The sequence below is a fragment of the Sinohyriopsis cumingii genome, chromosome 14 (genome assembly GCF_028554795.1).
Source record: "Sinohyriopsis cumingii isolate HCF-2022 chromosome 14, ASM2855479v2, whole genome shotgun sequence".
Classification (NCBI taxonomy): domain Eukaryota; kingdom Metazoa; phylum Mollusca; class Bivalvia; order Unionida; family Unionidae; genus Sinohyriopsis; species Sinohyriopsis cumingii.
The window spans coordinates 92,766,993-92,792,434 of NC_142974.1; the positions used below are offsets into that span (position 1 = coordinate 92,766,993).

Below are 25,442 nucleotides of genomic sequence, written 5' to 3' on the forward strand. Positions count from 1 at the left end.
TATCATTATCATTCAGAATGCAAACCACTGATAACTGTGGTAAGCACGAGTGATATAAAGAACGGTAACTCTAAACATTACGTAACGATGAACATTATTAACGTCACAAATCTCCAACGTCATGACGTAGCTACATTCCGATGTCAATTACTATGTGTCATTCACAACGAACAGATGTGTCTTTTTACTCTGATAATAATGGCTGATTTTTTTTTCATAAGTAACCAATGAAGATAATTCGATTCTGAATATTGCATCAGACAGCCGGGATGGAATGGTTTAAGTTCTTTTGTACTGAAAATATTGCGAAAGATAAATGTCATAAACGTTCTGATGTATTCTAACAGGAGGAGTTTGTGGAATTGAAGAGACAGCATTGGTAAAGGTATGTATCTATGTTTAGCGTATATACGACACGTCAGAGCAATACCGGTTCTTTAGTGCAAATTATTATTATTGCATGACATTGATGATGGGGTGGTGGTGCAACTTATGATAATTCCATCTGTGGTGGTGGTAATAATACCAGTAGTGGTGATGGTGGTGGCAGAAGTCTATTTTTTCCGGTTTTCTTTTTGCTATTGATGTGGTTATTTCTGTTGTACTTCTTGTTGAGGTATCTATTTTGAGGAAATTTCCTGGTTTTATATCTGTTTATATCATCGTCATTACGAATACAACACACTGTTAATTTGGTAAATGCTTGTCAACGTACGAATGATAGAAAGATCAGTACCTCTGAACAGCACATTACAATATGTATGATTAAAGGCATAAATATCAAACGTCATGACGTTGATAAGGACGAGCTACCTAGTTACCGTTATTATATCCTGTGTTTCTCACAGAGAACAGACTTGTAGCTCGGACACTTTTAGCCTATTTGATTTCACAGATGGATATACTTCTAGTCCCAAATATTACACTCTGCCTGGAGATATATAAAAAAATTGGTTTGCTTCAGTTCCATTTGAACATATATATATATATATATATATATATATATATATATATATATATATATATATATATATATATATATATATATATATATATATATATAAAGGATTACAATTATTTTAAGGGTATATCAAATAAGAGATCAAAATTATGTAAATGGTATATCAAATAAAAGATCGAACAATGGATAAATGCTCAAATCATAAATTACTTAAAATATATGGTGTTGTTAAAATTTCAAAGCCATAAGGTATCGTTTAGAAAATACAATCCCACCCCTTCTCCGGGCATTTTCATTTCAGTTCAGTAATGTTATAGCGTGATAATAGGTAATGAAATCAACAACTACTGCAGAGTTACGAGCAAGAAAGTTGTTACTTAGGTTCAATACCATTCCTCAGAGCAAAATAGACTGTATGTGGCGGCCAGTATATTTGTTGGAAGGAAACCCACGGTAAGAACCACCGAACCAGGGACGCTGCTGGCAGCTATCTCACATACCCCTATTGGCTGAGCCAGAGACTAGAACCCACGCGGATGAAGATCAGACGACAGTGATCGGTAAAGGCGAGCGCTTTAGCCCACTCGGTCACCCGGGGAGTCCAGGACCGACTAAATAATCAGGTGGTGGGTGATCATCAAGAATTGTACGAAAATGAAAGTCCTAATTACTATTATGCACTGTCGAGATTTGGCAAACTATGTTAACCAGTTTTTGAGAAAAGCGTTTTAAATGGTTCTATATTTAATTCACGTCGGCTGTATGTGATGGCGCATCATAATTTTTTTACAACAGCTTCAAAGATATCTGTGCCACAAAGATGTTCAAAGTGATTTTTTTCCTTCTACTTTTCCTAACGGGGGCTTTCAAATTTTGTAACAGCGTCCAAACTTCATGACGGATCGGCATCTTCGAGTGCCAAATATGAGGTTTCGCCCTCTCTGCTGCTATTAATTAACATTTTTATGAAGACCGATTCGATATTGTGACCATGGTCATGTAAATTTAGTGTGATAAAACCATGCGGGGTTGACTGAGCCTGACTAAAATAAATTTCTAAACTTTATTATGTCCATATCACCACTATACCAAATCCGATGAATATTTTGGAACGTGTGAGTGTCAACTCCGTTGAACACCGCAAGAATATTACATTTATGCCTGACCACTTTCGGAATGTTGGTACACCTCTGGGTTACATAAATCACTTCTGTGTTTTTATGCCTACCTCGTGAAAATATTCTAGCTGGATTGAACTGTTTATCCAGCATCACATCATGGTACACAATTAAATTATTAATAAACCCATCAATGTTATCAATACTTGGTACTTCATCGATATCAGTAATAAATTCAGTAACAACACTGTCTTCGTTTAGCAACTTTGCGTTTTCATTAAGGTCTTTAAGTACATCATAGCATCGCTGATCATCAACTGACGGTGAAACTAAGTACAATTTATCCCATTTCAACCACCACATTATTAAATTAAGCAGCAGTTGCGTCTTACCAGATCCAAATGAACCTATAATAACCATTCGAACAGAATTTAGCAGCGTAGCGTGATGCTTAACTTATTTAGTGAATAAAATCAAACATACCTCTCATAGTGTTATCTGGCGGTAAAATCTTACAGTTCGGTCTCGTGGAAATATTGTAACTGCGCTGGTCCACGCGTGTGTGTTATGATCAAGAATTTCAATTGGTGCCCCCTTTCTTTTATTGTTGGATTCATATAAAACCTCTTCGGTTAACGTTTTTATTATTATTGGTAATTTTAATTTACTTGATAATTCGGCACACCATTAATTGTAGCTCCGGTATTCTTAACCGATTCAGCCCATTTGATTATTTCTTCACGTCTTAAATCAGTTAACCATTTCCATGCATCGCATTTGTAAAATGTTCGATTTCTCATTCGGCTACACAATTCAGCTTGGAAAATATAATTGGTGCAAGACCATTAATGTTGGATTTATCATTTAGCTGATAAATTCCATAATAGCCGCTGTTACCGGATACACTCGAACGTAATAGGGTTTATAAATCGCGGTCAGTAATCCTGGCTTGGAAGTTTTACTTAACACAGCGGTTTTCCCATTAGCAAGGACAGGGTCAAGTTTTTCATGGATGATTCACTCAGCCGAATCTTTTTCTCCTAGCATAATGAACTTTATTCTGAAAAAAATTCTGATCGTTGAGATAATCGATTATGTTTTCCGCTGGCGTATCGTTCATTGTAGCATCAATGACTTCGTCGACGCCTTTGTCGATGACTTTGTCATAGCGTACAATTTTGAATGTCGACCACGTGTGAGATGCTCCATCATCACGACATTCTTTTTTAGAATCTGTGATCATATTAATCAGATTAATAGTCGGATTAGAGTTTGCCTCCGCAAGTCAGGGGTTCTTATGTCAAGATCGAATCTGGAGCTTTGAGAAAAAAACACAGCTGTGTGCGTGTTGTAGTAATAGAGAGTTAAAACCTGTCATTGATAAGGATTTAAAATCCCCTGAAGACTATATAGCCGGATTTTAGATAAGTTATAATGTAGACAAATAATATTGTGTATAAAAAATGGAGCAAAAAGAAATTCAGAAATCCAACCATTAAAAATTATGAAGCATCTTGTGATGGTGTAGTCAGAAACTGTTAGCAAAAGAAACTTGTCGGTTTTGTTGACAATATTGGTTATCTTAAATTCACCGATGGGAAGAAAAATTATTACAATCACATGTTTGTATTCGAGGATTTTCACGGGGAGATCAAATACGGATTTATGATCGATCTTATTGACTCAAATCCAAAAATAACTCTTTAAGTTCAAACTATTAATCAGAGTGAGAATTCTGCACGGGGAGGGACCGGTAAATACAAAACGATTCCTAAGGGGATTAAATCTTTCAATATAGAGACCGGTAAAGAAGATATATTTAAGTCGATATATGCAGCTACCAAGTATATAAGTCACGCCTATCTTTAAATGTCAAGTGTCAGTCCAGCTTATATACTATAGGACACGTTTTCTTTTTGGTTTTTTTTCGAAACTCAACAGATAAACGCATCTTCCCGCCATGTCAACACGTGGCGGGCGCCTTTTACGCTCTCAAGGGTTGATTTTGGGGGAGGTTTATGCGCAATCAGTTGAGCGTAGGAAATGAACCCGTGTCGTTCTGTACCGTACTATATGCATTGTGCTCCGTCCTATATGTATTGTTCTGTCCTATTTGTATTGTGCCGTCCTTGCTATAAATACCTTACCGTAAATACTGTAAATATACTGCTATATGTATTGTGCCGTCCTCCTCAGAATTAACTTGATTAAGATTTATGTGATGTACCGTCCTTAATTAAGGTTTACTGTATCCTTGTCGACTCACTAAGATGCGGTGGCACTCTAGGCATCCACATAGGAGGATTGTGCAGTCCTCCTTAGAATTAAGTTAATTCAGATTTATGTGTTGTGCTGTCCTTGAGAAACACGCCCTCTTGAGATTGCTAGACTGTTGTTTGACAGGTTAGGGGCTCACATGGGGGTGGGTGTTGTCCTCCTTAGAATTAAGATTTGTGTGTTGTGACGTCATCGAAAACACATCCTCTTGAGTCTGCTAGAATGTTGTTTGACAGGTTAGAGGCTGACATAGTGGGTTGTGTTTCGTGTGCCCCTTAGCTTGGTATGATGTTATGTGGGCACCGTAGGACCTCATATGGGGTTGTATCGTCTTTGATGTAAAAAAACACCCTTCTGGACTTGCTAGGATGTTATATGGGCACCCTAGGTGTTCATGGGGTATACCTTATTTTTGTTTTAGATATATAAAGGAGGAGAATTTTTTGTGCTGTTCCCTTGTCATTTACCAATGACCAATTTTCAGTATATATAAAATAATTAGTGTGAAATCTGTCAGTTTTGCACCATTTTGACTACCTATTAAATTGTTAGAATTAACAAATCAGTCGATTTATATGATTTTGACTACCTGTTACCTTGTCAGAATTACCAAATCAGTCGATATACAAGATTTCGACTACCTATTACCTTTTCAGAATTAACAGCACCGACAGATTTTCAGAGAAAATAAAAGAAAATGTTAAATCTGAACGACAGTTTGGGTCTGGTCCATTTGTCAGCAAAACATATCCACCTTGACTGACAAGGAGGAGAATTTTTTTGTACTGCTTCCTTGATAAAAACACTACGAGAAATCGTAGATTTTTACGATTTCACATATAAATTCAGATTCAGTGTTTCTCCACGAAGGTCAATCACGTTCTCGGACTGGTCACTTAGTGGATTATGACATCGCAGATAGACGGGATTCACTGATTCTTGCACAATAAGAGACCCATGTGGGACTTCTGGTGTAAAAGTGTATAAGATGTATCCTTGCTGTGCTTGATTTGATATTTCTGTGTTTGTCTGATAGCTCCATCAATTACATCACATACAAAATTGATTGCGATCACCTATGATGTATTTACGATTTCCGGAGATACATGGTGGCCTGTCCCTTGTGGGTCATTGTTGTATCTGAGAATGTTATCCTGGGGTGGTGTTATCTTTCTCCACTCGGCGTGTATTTTAGGAAAAAACTCATTAGTGATATCATTGGTGGATTTATTTCTGCGTTATACCCGTGACATTCAAAATTTGGTAGATCTGCCGCTGTTATATTATATTAATCAATAAATCTTTGTTTATAGCGATTTATGTCGTCAGTGTAATTTATTATTGCCTGAATTACAAACTGGTTAAGATATTCCATGTCGGATACAAGCTGATTTAATATTTCTATTTGTTCAGTAATGTTGCTACGTGAACTTGCTATATCAAAAATATATTCTTGGAAACTTTGTCGTAGTTTTTCTCGTTGTGTTTTATGTTCTTCATTAATTTCTTTAAATTAGTCAATAATATGTTCGAATCGAATCTCAATAGATTTAGTTTCTCCTTCAGTGGATTGTTTAACAATGCAATTCCACACTATATGGTCTTTACCAAATAATCTAAAAGTAATACTCAGTGCCGTTAAATGTTTCAGACCAAGGAAATAATGCTTTTTGTATAATGGGGAAATTCCATGATACGAGCTTCTCTCTGAAGTAAAATCAGACCGCGCTGGTTTTGTTGGTGGTGGAGGTATCGGCGGTGCAACATCAAGCCAGTGTACACTGTTATGATTGATGATTGATATATATCAAAAGCGTAATCGGGAGAGTTTATCTCGATTGAAGATGATAGTGTTGGTTCATAAGCTGTTATTTTTATTTTGGATTCCTGACTTGTGATATTTTTTATTCTGCGTGCAAATTCATCATCGATCTGTTCGATTTGATAACTGTCGGTTGGTATTCTAACAACTATCCAGCCGGGGGTTCTATCTGGTTTATTTTTATTTGTAAACACCAGCGAATTATTCGGTTGTAATTCACCGACTGATTTTGATCTGACATTTGGCCAACTGTGGTATACTTGCAGCTGTGCAAGAGCGATTTCTTTTACTGAAATGGCAAGTGGAAAATTTAAACTGAATTCGGGGTTTGTTGAGCTTGTCGATATCAACGTTGTTTTTATCGGTGCTTTGTTTACCGCTATCTGCTGAAGTAGTTCGGTCCTTATTTTTATTTTCATTTTTCAAAATGGCGGTTTTGTGAATCAATTACATCATTGTATATCTTAACCATATTGGTAAATTCGGAATCTGATATTATTGTGTCGTCGAAGCTGGATGATAATTTCGAGTTCGCAGCTGTTGCCGTGGTTAACCGGGTATCATATTCGCGCAATTTTGTATTCTTGCACTTTGGATATCTTTTTCGCGATAATATTAAAAACACCTGCGATGGCAGTCGATGATGAAATACGTATTGTTGCTATCACTGTTGTTATCGGAGTCAGCGCTGATAACACTATGCCGGTGGACCCAACTAATGTAGATACTGAATAAACTACAACATCGATGACAACTGCACGCCGCTTGTATTTTTATACTTTCACGGTGTACTTATCAATGATTTTTTTTACGCTGATTGCCATTCACGTACATGATCATATATATATTTCTGAATACATGACTTTGTTAACGCCATTATTATTTTACATAGTAACCAATTGAGGCGTTCAGCAACAAATTCCAGACACCACTAGTAAGATGTTGCGGTTAATTGTTTTATCAGCTGCTTCCAGAATAAATATTTCTTGGGTTCCGCTATTTTACACAACAGATGTGACACCGGAAATCGTATCGGTTGAATGCCGACAGGGATAGGTTGTAAATATCTCAAATGTTGCATCACTGAACACAGACAGTCTATAAACACTAGTGACTTCCGCGGTATGTTTGAGAGTTTTATTCTGCTGTGACCATGTTGCGAATCCCGATGACACTGTGTATACGTTATTGATAAGGAATTTTAATCAGTCTAATTTTGTTAACGATCTTAGGAATTCCACTTACCATGTCTTAGAGTGTTTTCTTATTTGTATCAATGTTCGTCTTAATATCGGAGAGTTTCATTCATTTTTCTAAAATTTCTACGAAGATTTGTAGACGGGTTTATGAACACCATACTCGGCCCGTAACGCGGATAATTTATCATCTACGGTGCTGTAGTTACCGTCTACATATTTGTTTGTTGCCGCGTCTTCGTCGGATGTTGGCTGTATGAGCACTACTATTTTCTTTGCGTTTGTGCTGAGCTCACCTGTCATTGTGTCGCCGGTATTCTTTAAACGATTAGCTGCGTTTCTTGCAGTTTCATCTCTGATAGTTGTAAACGATATATTTGAGTCTCTGATTCTACCGCCGTCAGTAAACACTGGGATGTTATCCGTGGCAGCAAAGAGAACTCGTCGAACTATATCATTCCATTTTATGTTGCTAATTTTTAGCCTGCAATATCGGTCCTGAAAAAACAACAACCCCATCTCGGTCAATCCCAGCCAGGTTTAATGAGATCATTAAGATCGTCTTTGGTCACGTACTTTGATAAGTCTATGTCCGATTTATATTTGACTAATATCACTAAGAGATCTTCTGTAAATATCAACCATTATTCTTTTCTTCGTTTTCAAATCGTAGATTTCCAACGCTGACTTGTATAATTGCGCACAGCTTTGTGAGGCGGTAATGATGATTTTGATATAGACTCAAGCACAGCAATTGCTTCACGGACTCATATTGGCGGATCGGTTAATTTTTGTGTTGATAACGTTGAGTACCAAACCGATATCCCTGACTGTTTGACATACTTGATAAATTCCTGCGCTGGAGCGAACCCGTACGAGTCAAAATAAACAATTTAACAATTGCGTATGATCCCCAGTGTGTTCCAGGTCCAGTGCTGTTATAGAGATTAATAATACCGGTTTTAATATTATTTGGTTGTTGTGATAATTGATCTCGTATAAAACCCTTCTGAAGCTTTTTATTTTGAGTTGTTTAGCCGCATCAGGTAACTCAAAATTTGACATTGGTGGACAACCCCATCGTGAGTTCAACGTAGGTAAGTTCCCGGAAGTCTCAGACCTTTTCCTTGAACGGATCGTCCTAGATATATTCCTGGAAGTCTCAGACTACTTCCAGGATAAGTTCTTGGAAGTCTTAGTCCCTTGCCCGTTGATTTTTTAATGCCATTTCAGCAGCGATTCCAACAGCACCTAACACAGTTGCTTTTGCAACAGCTGGATCATCAGCAGCTATCAGCGCAGGTATTGCTGCGAGAAGTGGGAATATACCGCCGGTTTTAACCATGTTGTTGCTGGATCCGGTGGAGAGTTTAAATCGTATTACAGTCTTGGATTGTTTAGCGTCATTGAAATATTTAAGTTCGCGCGCTGTAACCGACATTTTATTTTCACGGCCTGCGATTTGAACGTGCTTTAGCGTTATTGTGGTCCCACATTTTGCTGATGCGGATTATAGCCTTTTTATCTGACTAGGAGTCAGACGGACACTAGCATGATGGTAAGATACTTTTATAAAATACTCGTGTTGCTATATAACGTGGATTAAAGATTTTCACTGGTGCATCAATCACTATCATTCGTGCACCAACACCTTCAAGTAACATTGCTTTGTCGCTAAGTATAACAGCGATTGTACTGTACCCTGCAGCTGGTACTTCACCTTCGCGAGCTCTGAAGTGTATAACAACAGTCTGTCTGGTTAAATCAAGATGCTCCTGTGAAAAGTAATAAATCGGATATAATGCTGTAAAATCGAGCTGTGATATTTGTAAACCAGTATCTATGCTTTGATCACGTCCCATAAATGTCATCAAACGGTGATATTCGCGTGCCACATGATTTGATGTATAATCTAACAAGATATCCTCAGTTGGTTTCTGTTGGCCGTTTATTCTCAGCGAGACCTCGGTAACTCAAATATCATATGGGAGCGTTCTTGCGAGCCTAATCGATTCATATTGTGCAGAGCAATAAAAATATGTCGTGGCGCAGAAACACCTTGCTGTGATGGTATATGGCAATTAAACACACCTCGAGCATTACTTTGAATAGAATCTGTGGTTACTGTTGACCATGACAATCTTGATTTACCACCCTATTCCATAAATGGTAGTAATTTCCGTTCCTCTGCGATTGATGGAGTCATTACAGGCATCCACAGTGAGAGTTTTGTTATATTTACTTTACCATCATCAACACCAGCACCTCGCCAGATTGCCTCATTATCATCACCTTTTCTTACGAGTATAACTGTGTGTTTAGCTCCAAAGATGACCTTTCTAACATTTCTACAAAATCCAAATATATGAGACAGTGGAATTGCACATGAAAATCTTCTACGTTCTCCTAACAACATTGATGCACGTGTTGCAAATCCCAAGTTGAAATTTGCGTTAACACTTCATATAATATCAAAAGCAGCAGCTGGTCTTGGTGCATGTTCAAAATCATCTGGTTATGGATCAGATGCAGTATTTTGTAGTGTTTGTATTTTAGTATATTGAATATGATTAGCATTGTCGGTAACATCTTTAGCAAACATCATTGATGTACCTGCTGATTTTGTATAATCGTCAGAATATCTCGCTAGACCAATCGTTGTTGTAGCAACATCAACATTATTTTGAATTGATTCAGTATGTCTTCCATCAATCATGTATGTAGCGCTGTTAAAATTGTCATAATCCAGTTTCTAATAAAACCAACTCGCAAATTATTACCATCAGCTGCAACATTTGGTAAAAGTTCACCTTTTACTTTAGTAAACGCTTCAAAAGGTAGAAAATATCTACTTGTATCCTGAACTTGTAGTTCGATACGTTCGCGTTGATTTTGTTGTCTTGAGTCATAGAAATAAAATTGATAATCACATATCGATTCATCTTTGAGAACTGGTGCATCCATGTCAAATGTTGGGTCGGGTACGCGTTTAAACATTATATTATATACTTTTGATTTAAATCAACGTCGCGCTGACTTTGTCATGCGAGTACGAAGACCACTTTCTGCTATTAAATTTGCAGTAATATTTCTTTGTGTTTCATCCGATCGCTGATCCATCAAGGCTGCTAGTTTTTGATTTGCGGCTTGATTTATTACTTTACTGACATCTGCGGGCATGATTTCCGTACTTAGTAATTTTACTGGTGGTTTTCGTCATATTGATCGTGCTAGTCTATGTTTGATAGCAGTGAAGACCTTACCAGCAACAATATCAATAACACCATGAGCTTTTTTACCAATAGCACTAATAGCTTTCATTGATAATTGTTATGCAATCGGAGCTATTTTGGGAGCCATTCTTGCAAATAATCCTTTAACAACATCGCCTAGACCATAACCGTAAGTTGCTTGATAGACTGGCAATCATGAATTTGTCACTCTGACCATTACAGGTCCACGGTGTCGTTGATGTATGACCATTTTATTATTTATCGTTATGTCTAATCAGTCATCAACAAGTTCATCAATACGTTCTCGATATACGCTGATATTCATGATACCACCTTGTAATAATCGCTGACAAATATGAGCAGCTACATTTATTACTTCTGGCGAGTTATTTCCAGCTCCTTTTCCTCCTATGAAAATTTCTAATCGTGTTATGTCAGAAAGAATGTTATTAGAGCAGGTAACAAGACCATTTCCCCGAGTAGTGTTTGGAATACCACTTCCAGTGACTTCAGTTTTAGATGTATCATGAAATTCTTCTTTCTTATAACCACCTCCCTGTTTTTCTTTCTCTTCGTCCACCTTTTTGTTAAATTTATCAAAATTTGGATTATCAGCACCAATACTACCCTTATTAAGACGAATTTTAAAGATCATCTTACGATACTCATCATCACTAAGTCGATGATATCTTTGCAACATATCAGAAAAATAATTCGAATTATCTGCAGTATATTCATATAATTCGAATTATCTGCAGTATATTCATATAATTCGAATTATCTGCAGTATATTCATATAATTCGAATTATCTGCAGTATATTCAGCTAATTGATCCTCATCCATACCTTTAATTTTTTCATAATTTCCATCTTTAAATTTATCAATTAATGTTCCTTCTTTCGTTGTCTTCGTTCTTCTATTTTTTGCTGGTTTTGTTTTTCATATTAATCATACACATCAGCTACCGCATTGATTTATTCTATATACGATGCGTTTTTTGTGTCGATTCAACGTTTGTTAGTTTTAATTTTATAAAACACATCAATCCAGTACTGTGTGATGGAAATACATTTTCCATGTATTGGTTTCAGCATTTTTATTCTATTTTCATAAGTCGAAACAACAAAAGCCAGAAAAGTTTCTGGATCCGTTTTATCGATTGCTTTTAAAAGTTCTTCATTAAATGTATCGCGTAATTCCAGGATTATCTCTTCATCAGTTCTTTTTCTCCTTAGCAACGGATTTTGCTGGCTGAGGCATGCGACCAGGAAGATCTTGTAAAAGTCTTGATGTTTCTTCGGTTCTCTCAGCTATATTTTCAAGCTGAGGAAGAAGAGTCTTACTTGTTTCAGTAACAGGTTTGAATAATTGTTGAGAACTTTCTGCAAATTCAACTTGAGTTTCCTGACGTTCTTGTAATTTCCGCCTGACAGAATGACGGACTGGTAGAAATTTCTTAATTGCTTATAAACGCTCTCGAGCGAACCGAGTGGTTAATGCTTCACGAACCACATTATGATCTATAATAATGATTTAATTGATAGCAGCAGAGAGGGCGAAACCTTATACTTGGCACTCGAATTGTAAATCCTTCGCTTCAATCGTTGCGAATCTTTTTTTTACGATTTCGTGGAAGGCTTATTTGTATGAATAACGAGTGAGCCATTTAAAGGTTGTTCGCCCTCCCTGCTGCTGTGGTTGATTCCGAATGGGTATGGCGCAAGTAGTAGATACCTAATAATCAAACCTAAAAAGAGTGAATGATTTGCAATCACTTACAGAAAATTATTTTATTTGTTTCAAAATTGAACAAACTGCGCCAAAAATGGAATTTAAAATAGCCGAAAATGAAATCAAGTTTGGCGAATATAAATATATGCTGAAAATACAAATTAAAGTGTAACATGATAGGGCCTGGAAATATTATTAATATAAATACTAATGGAAGTGTAACCTGATAGGTCAACTTGTAATGGTAGTAGGGCGGTGAAATGCACTCTCGATGAATTAGATCGCAGTGTCCTTGTCTAGGTTCAATGGGCAATTCGTTCCACGTAGATGGGCACAAGTACGCAAAGAACGTTGTCCGTATGACTTCATTTTAACAGTTGGAACAATTCAACGCACAAATTGCATCGATGATCAAATAACAATTGTACAAATTTTTTTATGTTTTTGTTGAAAACCTCATTCACGCCCAGTACCTACAACATGTGGAATACATTTAAAGAAAGCGTAGTTTATTGAGTTACGTTACGTCTGGTAAGACTGTACGTGAAAACACTTCTTTTGTGTGTTCACTGACGAGTTGTATTAAGTGAGGTCATCTCAGAGGAATGGTGATTTATTAGATAAATATCTCAGAGCACAACCAGTATTTTTGCAACCCTAATCTTCAATTTTCACATCATTTGTTTATTTCTTATATAGGAATGTACGACAAGAAACCACACACATGTAAATAAAAATGTCGTTAATAATCGGCTCGCGAATTATTTATTTCGCATGTAAATAAGGTATATGACAATGTTGTTGGCTAGTAAAATATGTTAGTTTATACATCAAGAATGGGTCTACAAATCCGCACAAATATTGCCATGAAATAATAACTCATAAGGACTGCAGGGTGAAATGCATGTCCGTCTGAGTTAGGAGTTAGTAGATATGTTAATACTTCACATATGAAACAGCTGTTTTCTCTATTGCAGGAGATTTTCCAACATATAGAAAAAACTAGTTCTTGATTTAAAATGATCCTCACACTTTTCAATCTTTGTAAGTGTCTGAAATCAGGAATATCCTTAATATCACATTGTAGGATTCTTTGAAAATGTCAATATCATGGATATCCTCGATATCAAACTGTATGATTCAGTGAATGTGTCTACGTCATGTATATCCTTGATATTAAATTGTATGACGTTTGTGTGTGTATGCTGCTATGCATATTTAATTTCCTTGTTTGTTTGTTAGTTTAACGTTTCTCATTACACGCTACTATAATGTAACATTGTATGCTGGACTTGACCTAGTCCAAAATTGAGTTGATTTATGTTTGACTTGACTGGCTTTTATTATTTTTTAAAATTGACTTCATTTATGTAAAAAGCTAATAATAGCTTCATTATTATCTATGAATATGGGCTCATTATCAGGATTATTATTTAGGTAAACAAAGAATTAATAGATATGTTGATCAGGGTCAATGTTTTGGAGATACCGAAGCAAATTTTGTCGGCTATTGTGTTGTAAATAAACAAAGCTTATTAGATCATTATAGAAGGTTATTTTCCATCAGGTAATGGTTATTTTTAGAAAATGCTGATTTTGACCTGAGGTCAAGCAGAGAATTATATTATCCTGTGACTGAGGATTTTGCCAGTTGTGTTTTAACATCTAGCACTTTAAAATGCACTATATTGTGACCAATTTATTGAATTCAAGTGATTATGTTCTCTGGAATGACAAAAGTGCTCTGACATAATTCTTGGATAAAGACATTCATTGGAATCCATAGTGAATTCAAACATGGAATAACATTTCAGTCATTCAACAGCAGACTGTTGACTGCTTCACAGACCATAACAGACACGCCATTGCCTTAAATGTCGGATCTCTTCGGGACTTAACTGAGTGTTATTCAGGACCTTTCATTACTAAGACTTGTGTATTTATTTCACGGATTATTTTGAGGATTTAATTCGCAATACACTTAAGTTCATTTCATCTCATTTTTCACTTTGCGTTATAGGAAAATAAACTGTTTATTAAATTTTACAAAGCTTGTTGCATTTTCTTTTTTCCGTTACATTTTGGAAGAGCATAGACAAGTAATAATGTATCATAAATATGCTTGATATCACATCATGGGATTTTCGAGAGTGTCCACATAAGGGAATATCCTTGATAAAAAATGTAGGATGATATTATCATAAACCCGACTTTCAATTCTAAGTTATAGTTTGTGAACTGTTTTGTCTAATTTCGAAAATGATTTAGGAAAACATATGGTATATTTTCACCAAATAATTTAGGAACCCATCTGGTATGTTTTCATCAATTAGTAGTTAATGATCTTTGTCTCGGTTTATACATTACTTGAATAGATTTTAGCTTAACTTTTTAATTAATATGCAGAAAACTGAAAGGGTACAAATGGAAATAAAATTAGTTTACTGATGAAAACTGAGAATAAAACAATAATTTTAATTATCACTTGCAGCTAATTCAGGGCTGTCTGGAGGATATTGTGAAGCTTGGATATTGTACTTTTTCAAGAAGTCTGTCAGGTCGGCCGATTGATGCAAAGGTGAGATGTCACGGAGTAGATGGATACGTTGGGTACCGGGACGTGGACATGTGATTCGGTAGTATTAAACAACGTCTTCTGACAATGCTTTGGGTGTCTAACAATGCACTGTGACACTAGCAGATTCAGGTACGTGATCAACTAGGCATTTTGCATCGGCAACAATGTGTATTAAACGCTAATGATGATCCGACTACATCTATCGATTTGTAGTCTCTGGTCGTTTTCTTCTACTGTGTTATTGTCTCTTCATTCAGGTTCAGAAAAGAAAATCCACGTTTCATCACCTATGCAAACCCATTCAACCGTACCTGGGTGCATTTTTCATGTTTGTTAAAAAGTTACTTAACTCTTTCCAACTCTAGTCCGTTCAGCCGTCAGACAAATGCAGGACACGTCTTGTACAAACCTTTCAGAGACTCATATGATTCTTCAGTTGATATTAAAAATAGTTGACGAAGTAATGTCCTTGATAATATAAATCTCTTCCATCTTCATCAACTGCCCCTATCACAGCAGCTAGTTTCCCTCTCATCAGTCGTTGAGAAAAGGTCTAGTTCTACATTATGCTCTTAGCTCAGTAGAAGAAGCCTTCTCTTCCTTCGATAAATCTGTGTTACGTACAAGCATTTATTATATGCTCATTCTTTTCCCGGTTAACTTTACTTTGTCAGAATCGTTCAGTATTCCCCGATATTGAACGCGCGCAACAATACACATATAGCATTCGCGTGAATAACAGAACTACTTTCCATTGTAAACAAACGATGGACGCAGACGCCACTTTTGATTTGTAAACAAATCATATACACTCGCGTAAGAGGCTCTTTACGTTGTGGTTGTTTAAATTTGTTTCTGAATGAACTAAAACATGTTTTGTGGACTGCAAAAGAAACCCAGTTGTCTTGACATTTTGCGTTGATACAATGTTACGGATTTAGGCTAGCTACCTGCTCTGTACCTTACACTGGCTATCCATTCAATCCAGAATCAAACACAAAATTTGTTCTCTGTGCTACGTTTCACTCTCGGACTCTAGTCCAACATACCTATCCGACCTCACCCAAGTGTATACACCAGCAAGATACTTACGCTCCTCTTCTGACAATCGTATACTCATTATTCCCGTATGAAAACAATGTCATATGGACAGCGTTCTTTCACATACCAAGGCCCAGCAATGTGGAATGAATTGCCCACTGAACTTAGACACAAAGACACAGTGATCACATTCAGGAGGGCTCTCAAAACTCACTTATTTTGACTGCAAGAACAAACGTAAGGACCTAATAATGTTTCCTACCTGAAATATTCTCTGCATGTTTTTTATTTTGTAATGTTTTTCTGATTTCATGGTGTTTGTTTTTGTAATAATATTATTATATGTTTTTATCCTATAGGTGTTGACTAATGTTGTAAAGCGCTTAGAGCTTCTAAAGATTAGGCGGTATACAAAGTCCTCCTCCTTATTATATTTATTATTATTATTATTATTATTATTATTATTATTATAGAAAAGACGGAAGATTAGGTCCTTACAAATAACATACAAGTGACAAGGCATATACTGTCTTCTTTCGCTAGTAAAAAGAATGGCAAAATAAAATATACATACAGTCTTACATACTGAAGTTCCTCAAAATGTTTTTTCTTAATTCTGCAAATCCGAATTGCATGAACATGTCATAGGTTTTCAATCTGGATTACACATTTCGAAATTGTGCTGTAATTTTGATCATAAGTGCTATTGCATCCTCCTTACTTCACTCCAAACGAAATAAGCATTACATTCAGTAGCGTCTTTTTGATAATTGCAATTGAAAGAGTTCATATTTTCCCCACGTTATGATTTCAAACATTCAATGACAGAAACAGAAACACATTTGCAGACGTAAACACGCTTCTCCCGTGCTATTTGAATCCGATGTATTTCATGTATAATTTGCACAGATGAATCCAGTCCAAAATCACAAACTTCCGTCAAATCAAAACAGAATACCAAAATATATTCATTCCATATCAGATGGAAAAGTTGTTGAAATGCGCATTCATTCACAATATGACTGCAAATTTCAATTTTAACTAGAAACGCCATTTTCTTTCGAAAGTTATGTCGAACGCGCGACTAAGTTTAAATTTATCTGGGCGGAGTTATGTGCGCATTAATAATGATGTCATTGTGTAATGACAAATTTGCTCATGTGTATTTAGTTTGGAATACCGCATTCATTGATTTACGTTGTTTCTTGTAGTGTATTTTGTTTATATAATTACACCTTAGGTAGAATTAAAAGAATGAGCATATAATAAAAAGATTACTGCATTTGTATGGGAAAATATGAACTCGTTTTGTCGGAAGGATATACTGCACTCACAAGTTCGTGCAGTATTCCATCCCAAAACTGGTTCATATTTTCCCATACAAATGCAGTAACTAATAAATATATGCAGGTGTACGTTGTCCTGCACTTGCAGCTAAGAATAATTTTATAGATCATTAATTTTTACATTGCCCGAAATGAAAGTTAATGTTCTAAGAAACAAAATAGTTATAACAAATATTAAAATGCACAATCTTAGTATATACTCCTTTTTTCTCGGTTAACTTACATTGTCAGAATAGTGCAGTATGTTATGATACTGAACACTCATATTGCAGTGACGTACACGACACATGTGCCTAAAGGAATTACTTTGTAAACAAACTATGTACACTCATGTAGTAGAATTTAGGTTTCAGTTGAGTAGATTTGTTTGTGGATGAACTAGAACAGCTGTTTCGTGTATTTGAAAGTAAAGATGATAAATTGAATTGGACGAGGATACTGAGTCACAAATGAAAGTTTAAAAGAAGGCAACGTATGAACATGATAATCAAAATGTCCACAACAAACGTGAGATACGAATATGGAAAATACCATTCTGATCATTGAAACAGTTATTTAGGAGAAATGTTTATAATTGTTCGTTGATTGAATTGTTTCGACTATGACCAGTGATCTATGTTGTATGTCATAATAACATAGAAAAGCACACTGAAGGCAATAGCTATCGCATATATGTCAGATAGTACCATTTTCTACTTGAAAGTACTCAATTTATGGGGTAAAAGGCATATGAAGGTCTTGTTGGAAAAGTAGGAGTCTCAGAGCCAATAAGCAAAGACGACGAAGAATTCTTATTTCCGCCGGGGGTATGTATTGTGATACTCCAGACGCATTGCACATTTCCCGGTTAACTTTGTTGATACAATGTTTCCTATTTAGGCTAGCGTTAGACGCCATGATACTGAGTTACAGGTCATAACAAAACTGGGGAAGCATGCAAGTGACATTGCATAAACATATCTACTTTAGCTGGTAATAATAATGACAAAAGATACTTAATTTGTGCAACTTAAATTTCCTCAAAATGTACTTTCTTCGTTCTGCAAATCTAAATTACATGAGCTATGTCATGGGTTCTAAAGCTTTATTGGACAGTTATCAAAGTTGTATTTTAATTTGGACTACATTCGAAGTGGACTGTACTTATTGCACTCAAAATAAGATGAACGTGGGCAGCGTGTCTTTGCTATTTACAATAGCCCATTTCATGCAGACTTGGTGAACTTCGTAATTTGCTCGGAATTTTGATCACGTGGCGGGTGGTCAGCTGACCGTAATAGGTGGTGGGCAGAATCCAGTTAGCTTTTCTTGATGCCATCTTCGGTGAATAATTCAGAAACAAAGTGCGCAAGCTGACAGCAAAACTGAACTTTTACGGCGTAAACGGGGACGAAGTTTTCCGCTCATATATACGAGGTTTTGTGTCGAGTGGGACGTGTGTATTGTTGTGTATAGCATGATCTGAAAAAAGTGCACAACAAAACGGGGACATGCTCAGATACGCTTATTTTAAGTTTTGTATCATTAAGTAAGGCCTTGTCATCCCTTTAAGCCGACATTACAAAACGGGGACGTCCCCATTTCGAAGTGTGTCCCCGGTCTTTTGGTGGATATTCTCACTGATGTCCCGTTTCGCGCGATTTACAAACTCACGCAAGCACGCACTCTATAATCTTTAATGAAAAATAATACCTTCGTGTAATTCCAATAAAAGTTTTCAGCAAATTTCGCCAGAAATTTCGCTTCGTGGTCGTTATATTGTCATCGTATTCATTGTTTGTAGGTCGATCATGCAGGTAATTACATGACATTTCACCGAGATAAATATCTCATTGGGTACATTCGCGACAGTTATTCTATAAATTAATCAACCATGAAGTGATCAACAGTTTAACTCGATTTCTTTGGGGCTTTTTATTTTTTTATTTCCTCTATGAAAATAGGTCTTGTCTGGTTAATCCGACCGAAAACGTTTTATCGACTTAACGAGGATGACCAAGCAGATAGAGGACCATATTCCTATTTAATTTATCTGCAGGTCATTTTACAAAATTGCTCTATCTTCATTAGATACAACTCTTGGTTATTTTGTCAAAGATTTACAATACTTTCCAACATTGTACTTAGACATGGTACTTAGACATTGTACTTAGACATGGTACTTAGAGTGCTATCTTTAATATCTTTAATATCGACACAGTCCAAAATTGATAAAAGAATGGGGGGGGGCATAGATTATGTGTCACATTCGTGACTTGAGCATAATCGGCATTGTATTCTGTTGTCAGCATAAAAAATGCAGACTTTCGAAATTTCAACGCTTTTTGTGTTTATTGTTTGTCTTGTCTAGATTTTTGCATTTGCATTTGAAAAATACTCAGAGTTAAAGAATGAGAAACTAGTTTTGCACTGTTAGTTTGTCAACTTATTGCATTTATCTTAATCTGTCCCTGACACACACGATCGCTTGCTGGATGCAGTGCGCTTGAAAGGAACGTTATTCGCCTATGATTTGTGTGTGTGTGTATATATATATATATATATATATATACACACACACACACACACACACATTACAAATAACACGGCTTTTAAAGTGTTGGTATAAAGCAATTTGATATACCAGTAATTCCAGTAGTAGTATTCTTCTGAGCAACGTAAATAAGGGAATTTGGTGATATGTATAGAGATTTAGTGGTAATTTTGTCCCTCTTTTAGGAAACAACTTTCTGGGAGAGACAGGTCAGTCCAAAGACGGAAGTTGGAAGTCTGGAAATAGAAGACGTGTTCATAATAAAGGACTAGATTAAGCTTTCAGAATAGAAAGACTAGAGAATAGGAAGACGTGATACACGGGTAGCGAGAGGAAGGTGATGCAATCAGTCGTGGACATTGAGCTCTTTTCATCACTCGTTATTATGATGAAATAAAACCAAATTAGACACTGCTATGAATTTCTGTTGACATAACTTCGATTGAATTTAAGTTGCCTCTATTAATTGTCATTGATCATATTTTGTTATTTTTCTTGTCTAAGGGGGCTCGTATTGCATTATTTCTTCCAATAGTCTTGCTCAGTTCTCAGGTGATATTCTATCTATTCACTCCCACCGGGCTATACAATCGAGGGAGGTCATTCCCTAGATAACGCCAGCCAAATCTAATTAACCATCCCTCTTACTAAGAAGGCGACCTTCCACTCAGACAGCACCATTGTTTGATTATAATAATAAAATACTATGAATATTCATTTATGGGATATCCTGTCTGTGCGAGTATCCGACAATTTTTTATCATTTTATACAAAGATTTGTTGTCCTTCATCGAGCTAAAATACATCAATGAATTGGAAATATTTAAACAATTACATTTTTAACAATTCCAACCAAATTTACAGTGAATTTTTAATTTAACATGATCTTTGATACATTGCTAGGTTATGCACGATTTTGACATATTTTACCGAGTTACTGTCCGAAAGTTACTTATCACACTCAGATGATGTAAGTAGTTAACATATTATTCTAGGGAACCTAGGGAGTACCATCTAAATTCATGGATGAAATACGGATTAATTAACTTGTATATACAAATACAACTAAAAGTATGGTACTGGCAATTTCGCATCAACGATAGTATTAAAAAGAAAATGCAAGCAAATACTGAGTTAAATGTAAGATATCAATGCATCCTGGTGTTTGAACTTTGTAAATACGAATTTTTTAAATTTATGTTGTTTACTTTGTTTGGCTTGTCGTTATATCATAGAATAATCGAACTTTGCTGCACTGTACTATCTCTGAAAAATAAGGTTTTGTTTAGTCCAAGCCTTATGCTTTTATAAAGACAAATTTTGTTGAGATGCTTGTCTCCTATCACCACATGACCTGCACGGATCAATTGCTTATAACATCGAAACAAATCCTGAGCGTTTCAGTTTTGTTTCCTGTTTGAGGCGGTGTCTTAAATCAAAGTACGGAGTCGCGAGTGTAGGACGATATGCAAAACGGATGCTGGCTATTGAGAAAACGAAACAGGATGTCGACTGGCACCGAATTTCAAGAGCAGTTCGTACATGTCAACAATCTCATGAGTAAAATACACTATAAAAGGAGATTTGTCTTACATAAATAACATATTATCTCATATATATATATATATATATATATATATATATATATATATATATATATATATATATATATATATATATATATATATATATATATATATATATATATGTTTGTATTTAAAAAAGCAGGCGACATTTAAATGTCTTTCGTTCTCTGTATCCCGTCCCGCTTGCCAAACAAGACAACGCGAATTCGAAGCTGGCGGAATCCCAATTTTTTATTTCTTTCTTTTTAACTTCATTTTTAATGTTTGTTTTCGAATTGTCTTTTAAACTCGCGGATCCCATTTTTTTTTCTTTATTTTTATGTTGAAACTTTCTTTTACGACTCCCGTCACAGGACGGGCTATTATACTAGTCAAGATATATAGCGAGACATACCATGACCCATGAACAGCGTTCTCTGATTAAATGTACTTCATATTTTTAAGGTCATAGTTATAAACGGATAAACATTTTACGGAAAGAGATAAAAGGACCATTATATAATAAAGAAGAAAAATATCAAGTATATGCTGTGTGCTAAAGTTTAATAAAATGTACCACACTTCAACATCTATCTATCTATCTATCTATCACAATGTATAGACGCTACTGTTAGGCCTTTTCAAATTTTATTCTATGAATTTTTTATTATTTTCGTTTAAGTATTCTTGACAATACCCAACTTTAAGGGAAAACTGACTACTTTTAAGTACATGTAGGTTTCTTCTACCCCGCATCCGAAAAACTGGACGTGTTCTGTTTGGACAATGAATTTTATCTTAGAGAAAAGTAATGACAAGTTGTGTATCTTTTGTTTCAAATCAACTAAATATGTCACCTTAAAAAAGCATTTCCCAAATGTGCAACAGTCCCTTACCCGTTTTGGGACTATGATCGCGCCCCTTCTCCCAGTGCCTTGGTGTTTTATTTTAAGTGCGAACTTTAGTTATTTGTTTTCTGCCACGTACCCCATGAAACCCTTTCGCATACCACCGGTGGTACGCATATCACATTGTTTTGTGTGAAACACTGCCTTAAAATATTCATTAAGTTTGACAAAATTAGAAGTACTTTTGGAAATGTCGCCTTAATGATTATTTGTTGACAGTGGGAGAAACACAACGTTAAAACACGGTTGAATGTTTGCATGACAACTATTTAACAAACACGTGCATATCTTGCATTAAAATTTGTAAATACTAGTATTCGGTAATATATAATACTTGTACGAAATTCTGCATGTGAATCAGTCAGCAAGGTAATGTACACAATGATGTCAAATTTTAGGGTGACACAGATTTCGTAACTCTAATGCTGTTGTCGACATAATGGATATACAGTGACAATGTATCGTCGTCTTAACGACGGTTGCGTTGGGACACACACACACACACACACACACACAGATGCAGACTATTTTCTTACAAAGACATAATTGCCACTTTTTGCTCGATATATTTAGGTCATTGTATTATTATTGTTGTTCTTGTCGTCATCTTTATCACCGTCCTTTGTAAGTATCTTGCAGGTGTCCTATTATATGTTACTAATTTATCATCTACCTGAGTAGTGTATGGGGACGATATAGGGACAATGGGACTTATCATTAAAAACACCCCTGGGACGATATAGGGACTATGTAAATTTAACATGGGGAAAACTCATGGGACGATATAGGGACAATGGGAATTAACATTGGGGGAATAGTTCGTGGGACTGTCTAGGGACAATGGGAATTAACATGGGAATCTATTTTGGGTTAGTCTAGGGACAAGGGAAAATGAACATGGGAATAAATCGTGGGACTGTCTAGGGACAACACACACACACACACACACACACACATAATATAAATTAGGGTAGGCAATTGAAAGTAGATCTCTTTTCGAGAAATGGGAGTGGCCCTGAAAAGGGCCTTTGGGTTTATGTTAATGTATCCATTAGCATAAAGGACATCTGTGACATCTTCTTGTCCTCAATCTGCGTCTTACTGCAGGTCCATACACAAGTACCCTCTTGAGGCATCCTTGTCTTTCTATATAAACTCTTCTCATCCACAGACTGGTGTCTGACCTGTGGACAATGGTCCACTTGGATCGAACATACATTAGCATGTCCGTCCTAAACATCATTGTTGACACAAGGGTTGATGATTCGACTGTGGTCCACATCTTGAGGCTACGAGAACAGGTGAGTGATTGCACTGAACAGCGCTTATTTATAGGGAGAGAAAGGATTGAAACGGATTGAGTTCGTTGACCAATCCAAACACGCGTGACAAAATTCAGTCAGCCCACATCCAATCCGAAGACAGCAGTCTGTGACGTCACATAGTCTATATAGATTCGATATCGCCTGTGTGCAGTCAATCCATGCGACAGTTTTTCAACATGACGGAAACTCAGAAAACGATTCAATGGGGTGCACCAGCCGTGGAGACTACACAAGGGAACCCGGACTTACTTTCAGAAGAGGTAAATTGGAATTTTGTGGATTTTCTTACCTCGCAAGAATTTGTTCCGGAACCTTCGCCACCATCATTACCACACGTGTAGAATTTTAGACAGAGACAGAAAGAAGAATTGGAGAAATTTATACAGAGGCAAAAGGAAGCAGAACAAGCTTTTCTTCTACAGCAACAGCAACAAGAAGAAGAGGTAAGAAAAAAACAGCAAGAAGAAGAAGAAGCAGCAAAGAAACAAGAGGGTGAAAGTCAAACCGTCACGGTACTGTTGGACATTTTAGCGGAGTTAAGAAGTCTGAAACAAATGTATCTGACTTCTTTATCACGACCGAAGAGAATACGACCTTCCCGAGCTAAACATGCCAACCCTGTGACTAAGCCTACCGTACCGCCCTTAGTGATTTCAACCAAATCATCATCATCATCAGAAGTAGGCCTCGGCCGTGGCAAAGGCTTAAGGCAGTTAAAGTTGATTGTTTAAACTCACCCCTACACCAAGAAAAAAAACGGCCCTTTTCAGGTCCACCCACGTCTCTCGAAAAGAGATACACTTTCAATTGCCAATAACTCAACAAAAAAATAAACCATTTACCCCTATAGTACGTGTCTGTGTATGAGTGCGTGAGTGGAGGTTCTTATTTTAAAATCAAAACCCAAAGACACTTACCTTTTATAATTGATATATTCTTTTATAAATATTTACAATTCAATTCACAATTCACAACTAAACACTCTAAAAAAGTTTATAGACTTCTTCTGTCTCATTATTTACTCTCTCTGTTTTTTCAATTTCTTCACAGCCACACCCTTTTCCTCTTCTTCCTCCTCACTTTCTTCCCTTCTTCTTTTCTTCTCCTGTTTCTTTTTCTTCACCTGTCTGCTTTCTTCCTCTTCTTCTTCTTCCTCTTCTTCTTTCTCTGAAGAATCCCTCTCTTCTTCTGACTCCTCTTGTTTCTTTTTTGGGCAATCTGGAGACCAATGTCCTTTTTCTTGACAATAATAACAGGTATCTTGACTTTTGTCTTTTCTAAGCCCCTTTTTTCTTTTTTGACGGTCTGGACACTCTGAAGACCAATGCCCTTTCTTCTGACAGATATAGCAAGTATCTTCACTTTTATCTCGAAAAGAAGGAGACCATTTCGATACCATTACCAATATCACTGGATTCCTGGGATACGGTTATTACTGTGAGAAATGTGACTATGGTCATAATAATCGAGAGCAACACAAACATTGTGGATTGAAATGCTCAGGATGTTTGGCCTCTCCACCCTGTCTGAGCGAAAGGCAAGAACCAGTGCATTGTTCAACTTGTCTGCGCACGTTTGTCAGCCCTGCCTGTTACCAGCAACATCTCAAGACGCAAGGTTCACAGCAGAAATGTGCTTGTCAACTCCTGAGATTGTGCCCTACGTGTGAACAAGGCATATGTACCAATAGTGCCAAGGCCCACGTATGTTCAGGAAGAAAAAAAATGTCACATTTATCACCACATCGTGGACTTGGAACACCAATGTTACGTGCAAAAATACCAACCCCAACCAGAGAAGGACGACG

The 25,442-nt window shown here is 36.3% G+C and overlaps 1 long non-coding RNA gene across 1 annotated transcript; it reads left to right on the top strand.

The window, feature by feature from the left end:
* Positions 1-157: 157 nt before the first annotated feature.
* On the top strand, positions 158-20,299 carry LOC149784404 (uncharacterized). The gene is made up of 3 exons (XR_016414134.1): positions 158-385; positions 14,831-15,046; positions 20,023-20,299. It is a non-coding gene; the product is annotated as an uncharacterized LOC149784404 (long non-coding RNA).
* Positions 20,300-25,442: the final 5,143 nt, after the last annotated feature.